Raw genomic sequence first — 6,482 nt, 5'->3', positions numbered from 1 at the left:
AGTCACAATAAGTGCTAAGAAAATTCAATATTGACCAAGCATTAGTATTGATCAAGTGATAGTGTTGATGTCAGTAAGAATTTTTATAGCAACCAAGTATCCCAATGATGACTAAGTGTCAAAACTTAGTGTTGGCTGAGGAACAACATTTATTTGGTTGCAAGGAATTATAATTTCTAGCCAACTAAGTTGATTTCTTATGATATGAAAACCATGCTAAAGACAATGATCAATGAATTAAATCATTTAATTCTAGGAGAGCATTAGATAATCGACCTAAGAGATGAATTCAAGGAGAATTTTCTAGAAAAAGAAGAGATGAAAAATATGATGATTAGATTCATTGAATTTGATGGATTAAATCATGAACCCTAAGATCTATGGTGTTGATTAAGTAGAAAAAGATCAAAACTACCTATTTAAGGAGGTACAAAAGAAAAAATTCTATATGGGTAGAGAGACTGTGTGCATGTGAAGAAGTTCCAGAAAGTTGGAGTTGTTACTGATGTTGTTGACCGTTGAATTTAAGCATAAGGAATAATTGAGTTGAGACAAAGTAAAGGGTGATTTCCTGAAGGGTTTCAAATTGAATATGAGGTTGAGATGACAAACGAGGCCATATAGTGAATCAATATTAAGAGTTGAATAGAGATCTATACACACAAAGTGTTACTTTCTAACCAATATGAACAATATTTGAAATCCTTTAATCAAGGATTACTTAATAGTCATAAGGGCTTAAAATTTTGGGTGATCCCACAATACTGGGTGCCACTTTTTTTGCACAAAAAAAATAAAAAATGGATGGAAATTTCCAATTTCCAATTTTCAATTGTTCGTGTGAACTTTAAGGAAATGTTCACATGAACATTCCCTACATTTATGTTTGTGTGAACATAAATAAATATAAATAGGTACATTCACGCGAACATAAGTGCTATAAATATTCATGGAACATACAAAAGTTACTATTTTCACCATAAAATTGCCATTTTTTGAAAACATATGTTCGTGCAAACATGTAAAATATGTTTGTGTGAACACTATGTTCATGTGAACACTATGTTCACATGAACACTTTGTTCACGTGAACATATGTTCACATGAACACTTTGTTCACGTGAACATATGTTTTTAAAAAAATTTTGCTATTTTCTTTTTAAAAAAAAAGAAAAAATGTCGTTTTGACCCTCGAAATTGGGATCAAATGATCTCCTACTATAAATAATAAATGTCAAATTATGCCTCTCGAAGCAAGATTTTCAACGACTATAATTTAATAGGTATTATATTCATTAAGAATTTCAAAAATGAGTTTAACTCATTATAAGTTTATTAATGATTGATCATCAATTGACTTCGACACTTTGGGAAAAACTGTAATTGAGGTCAATTTTTTTTTGAAAAATATCTAGGAAATAGGTTACTGAGATAGCTTTCTATAAAAAAATCAAAGTTTTATTTATGATATAAACAAGTTATCCTAGTCAAAATGAACCTATGCTTGAATTACGATTGATGCCACTTCAAACCTTCATTAACTATACAAAATTCAATCAAACTGAATCAAACTAAATTCATCCATTAGATTTTGATGTTACAAGTCCAACATCAAAAGAATTACCTTATTATCATTTGTACAAAAAAAGTTATACTTGTGAAGCAGAGTGTCACTCTTTAAAATTTTTTATTTTTTATATGTACCACTTTTTGAAGGAGAAGAAAAAATTGACTTATATATATATTTTTAAAAAAATTAAAAAATATGATTACAAAGTACGAACAGAGTACTCAAAATCACTAGCCTATGCCATCTTCAAATTATTCATATTTTTAGAGATATAGTCACTCGAATGTGAGGTTTGTTTCAAAAATATTGATTTTAGTGTCAAAATTGGTCAAAAATTGGAACCCATTATTGTGGGATCACCCAGTCCATGTAAATTCTTTAACTAGGTGACATTCTAATGGAATTTTCTAATGTCCTCTAATAAGGACACTCCTAACAGGGTGATTAAATCATTTAACAAGGTAACATTTAACAATGTGTATTGTAACCTTTAACAGGGCTAGCTCCTAAAAGGGCTCACTTGAGAAGAGTGTAAATTAGTGACATGTTGCTAGTGGTTATTTTCCAAATTGGGTTTCCACATTAAATCCTAGTGTCAAACTTGTGTGGATGTTATTATGATGCTTTACAAATTAAAGTTTACATTCTACAAGTCTGTTATTTTATAACAGTGGACAACTAGCTAATGTTGCAAATTGTTTACAATAGAGATCAAGTAATGGAATGATAAGATTTGAAATTGTTCAAATGTTTGTTTGTTCAATTGGTACATATGGACCTTAGATAACTAATTCACCCCCACTCTTAGTCATTCTAAATAATCTAAAACTTATGATGGTACATATGGACCTTGACATTGTACTACTCTAGATTTTTTTGGCTTTCTACTCATAATACTCATGTCACTCATCTAGATTATATTTTTTCATTTATCAAGATCATAAATATCAAAATATTTCAGACTATAGTACACCTAAAAATATTTCTCATGTTCTTTTATCTACACCTTCTACACCAATTTCTTTTGATTCTTCTATTTCTAATGGTCACCACCTCTTTATCTATTGATCCTCCTAGTGTGGTTTGTTAATCTAGTTTGGATCTTCTCCTAGTGTGTTTTCTCCTCTTAGTGTGGTTTCTCCTTCTACCTCTCAGCCTCCTATTGTTCCTCCTATAGTGCTATCAAAGGGTAAGTAAAATGTGGTTATGGATCTTCCTTTATCTCCTAAAAAAGCCTCTTATAAAACTAAATGTAATTGACATGCATGTGACTGTTAAAAGAATAATCAATCCCATGCTAAAGATTGTATGAATGCTTCTCATCAGCCCATGTCTATAGAGAAAATTACTCGTGAAATGAAAATTTTCTATTTTGGATTCTATTGTAATCAATTTAGATGAGGAAGATAATTTAGATGATGATGGGCATGAGAATATTGATATTGATATTTAATTACCTAATGTATGTATAAAAAGTGCCACACTTCTCTAAGAATTTCTATCCAAGGGATCCAATATATTAAGAAACTTGAATAGTGACTTAGGAAGCATCTTTGACATGCAAGCACTATGGGATGGTGGCTCTCAAATGAACCTTTCATAAGAAACCCTTACAAGGTGCACCATAGAATAGAAAATTCAATGAATAGAGGCAATACTGCCAATATTAAAGAAACCAATATGTAATGCAATGCAAACTAAACTAAGTGAAATGCAAGATGCAATATTAAGCTAACAAAGAGGTACAAGACCCCTAGTTAAACTATGTGAGGTAAGCTATGCATAAAAGAAAGCTAAGCTAATGCAAGTATGAGAATGTTGTACAAGATGAGTGATCCAAGTACTTTAAAAATCACCAAGAAAATACGTATCATAATAATATAATAAGTGTCGAAGAGATGAGAGAGTGAGGAGAGAGCCCCCTTTTAAAGAGAAATGGATGGTAGAGATCAAGAGGCAAAATTTATGGTGGAGAATGAGTCCCATGTTGAATTTGTAAACAAGAATATCACCTAAGGAAGATCAATGGATATATTTAAGAGGACAAATATGTGTGGAGGAGAATAAATATTCCACCCACCTTCAAAATTTTGTACCTCATATAAGAAAAAAATGCAATTTATTTTATTTTTAAAATAGGAATAATTATTTTCATGTGCACACTTTGGATAATTCAATCTTTTAGATTTTTATTTATTTAAAAAGGAGAATGTTCTTTCTATCAAATAAAAGACTTAAGATAAGGTGGTCAAATCATAGGTTATAATTGAATAAATAGTATAGTAATGATTTGATCAAAGATTAGCAATGGATAAATTAAAAAAAAATGCTAGAAAGGGCGCTCATAGTCTAGAGGGCCATTTTTGGGTGATTAAACATTATATGCTTTCTATGCAGCTTATGCTTACATCTAGACCTAAGAATAGTGAACCTATAGAGAGTGCTTTGGATTGGGCTATTGTTCTACACCTGAGAATAGTGAATCTATAGAGAGTGCTTTGGATTGAGCTATTGTTCCTACTATGTTGGATATAGATTCTCTTTTAAGTTATCCATATTCTCTTATTACCACTGACCGAGACAAGGGAGGAGGGAAACATTATTGAAGTGAGTGCTCTAGAATAGTTGTTTTTTGTGTATTTTGTTATTGTTATGTGCTTCCCCTGTATCATGTTTTCTTAATTTTGTTTAAGATTTCTTTAAAAAAACCATTATTTCTCTATTGGCACAAGGTGATAAAGAAATTGACACATTATATCATTCTTCTATTTGTATCTTACTTCTTCTATCTATTTTTATATGTTATGTTGTACATATTCTATTGTTTGTACTTGAATCTTTTTATTTTCTACTTTGATTTGTGACATGGTAGAACCAATTATTTTTGAATCAGTATAGCTAAATCAATACTCAATATTTACTATTTATTGTTGGTTGACAACTTTCTTCTTAGATTTAGGTAAAGTGTTTGGCTCTCCTTCATCAATGTATGTGAAATTTTTATAATCTTTAGATTCCTTCTTGCATTCAACTTCATTCTTTTCTGCATATTCATAAAGTTTCACATTTTCAGTTTCCACAAATTTATTAGTGTTAGAATTCAAACACTTATATGCTTTGATATTAGTGGAATATCCTAGGAATATACCTTCATCACTTTTTTGCATAAAGTTTTCCATGTCTGTTATCCTTCAATATATAACATTTTCTTCCAAAATTTTTGACATTTTTTACATTAGGTGCATATCCATACCATAACTCAAAAGGCATGATATTTGTACCCTTCTTGACTTGTATACTATTCAAGGTATAAACAACAATACTTACAACTTCTCTCCAGTACTTAGGTGCAACATTCTTCTCCATCATCAATGTCCTAGCACAATCCATGATTGATCTATCCCTCCTTTCAATTATACCATTCTATGGAGGGGTCCTTGGTCCAAATATTTGTCTCTTGATTCCTGTATCATTGCAGAATGTTTGAGTTCCTAAAATATGAACTCACCTCCTCAATTAGATCTTAGGAACTTCAAGATTTTATCTATTCCCTTTTCAACTCTAGCCAAATACCACTTAAACATTTGAAATGAATCATATTTTTCTTTAAGAAACATCACAATCATCAGTCTAGAGTATTCATCAACAAATAGAATAAAATATTTTTCAGTACAATAGCTTTTCACTCTAATAGATCTAAAAAGGTCAATATGAACCAAGTCTAAAATAACATCAGAAGTATAGGTCCGTCTCTTGAAACTAGACTTTGTATTTTTTCTCAATTGACATTGTTTACACACCATATTATTAGGTTTCTTCAATCTTGGTAATCCTCTTACTCTCTTCATTTAGTAATGCATACCAAATTGTCAAAATTTATATGACATAACCTCTTATGACATAACCAAATGCCATCACATTTTGCAAACAAGCATGTATCATCAGATAGGTCTAGATAGAGCAAGCTATATTTTTTTGGTCTCCACTTCCAATCACTTCACCATAATCATTATAGATCTTAGCCTTCTTGTGCTGAAATTCAACTATGTAGCCTAAACTATTCAATTGTGCCACACTCAAATTTTTTTAGTTAAGTCTTTCAAACCAATAAGCATTATCATATCTAATCTTATCAATCAATATTATTGATCCTTTACCTTTCATAAGATATGGTGCATCATTACCAAACTTAACACATTTTCCTATATAATATTCTAAAGTTTCAAACTTACTTTTATCACTAGCCATGTAATGTGAGCATCCACTATCAATTATTCATCTATCACCTTTACTCACATATGAAATAAGTGTGGTTTTCTCATCTTCATCATAATCATCTTTCACAGAAACATAAACAACTTCTTCATCATGACTATCAGAATCATCGTTAGTCTCTTCTTTAGCAATGTAACAAGACTTCTCATCTTTTCCCTTGTAGTCTTTTTATCCTTTGTTGTCTTTTCTATCTCTTCTTCCTTTGAAGTTGTTTTCTTTCCTTTCATCCTTGTCATCCTAGTTAGGACACTTGTAGCAATATGGCCAACTTTATTGCATGAAAAATAGATTATAGGAAGTTTACCTTTAAATTTTCCTTTTCCTCTTGGTAACCTTCCAGCCATTAATGCTTCAAGATCCTCAAGATGATCACCAGAAGATTCACTCTCACTATCCTCATACTTTCCTTTCTTTTTCTTAGAATTATGTAAAACCAATTGTGACTTGATATAATATTCAATAGTAGGGTCAATAAAGTTATCAAAAATTGATAATTCAAAAGTAGTAAGTCTACTAACTACACTATCCAAGGTTAAATCATTACTAGGAGTACATCTCAGTTCTTATGTTATAGAAACTCTGATAGCATATATAGGAAATAGAGTTCTCAATACCTTGCTAATCATAATATCATCAC

Source organism: Cupressus sempervirens, chromosome 8 (assembly GCF_028749045.1).
Source record: "Cupressus sempervirens isolate cs-2001-9-10 chromosome 8, ASM2874904v1, whole genome shotgun sequence".
NCBI classification, from domain to species: domain Eukaryota; kingdom Viridiplantae; phylum Streptophyta; class Pinopsida; order Cupressales; family Cupressaceae; genus Cupressus; species Cupressus sempervirens.
Note: the sequence above shows the minus strand (reverse complement) of the source record.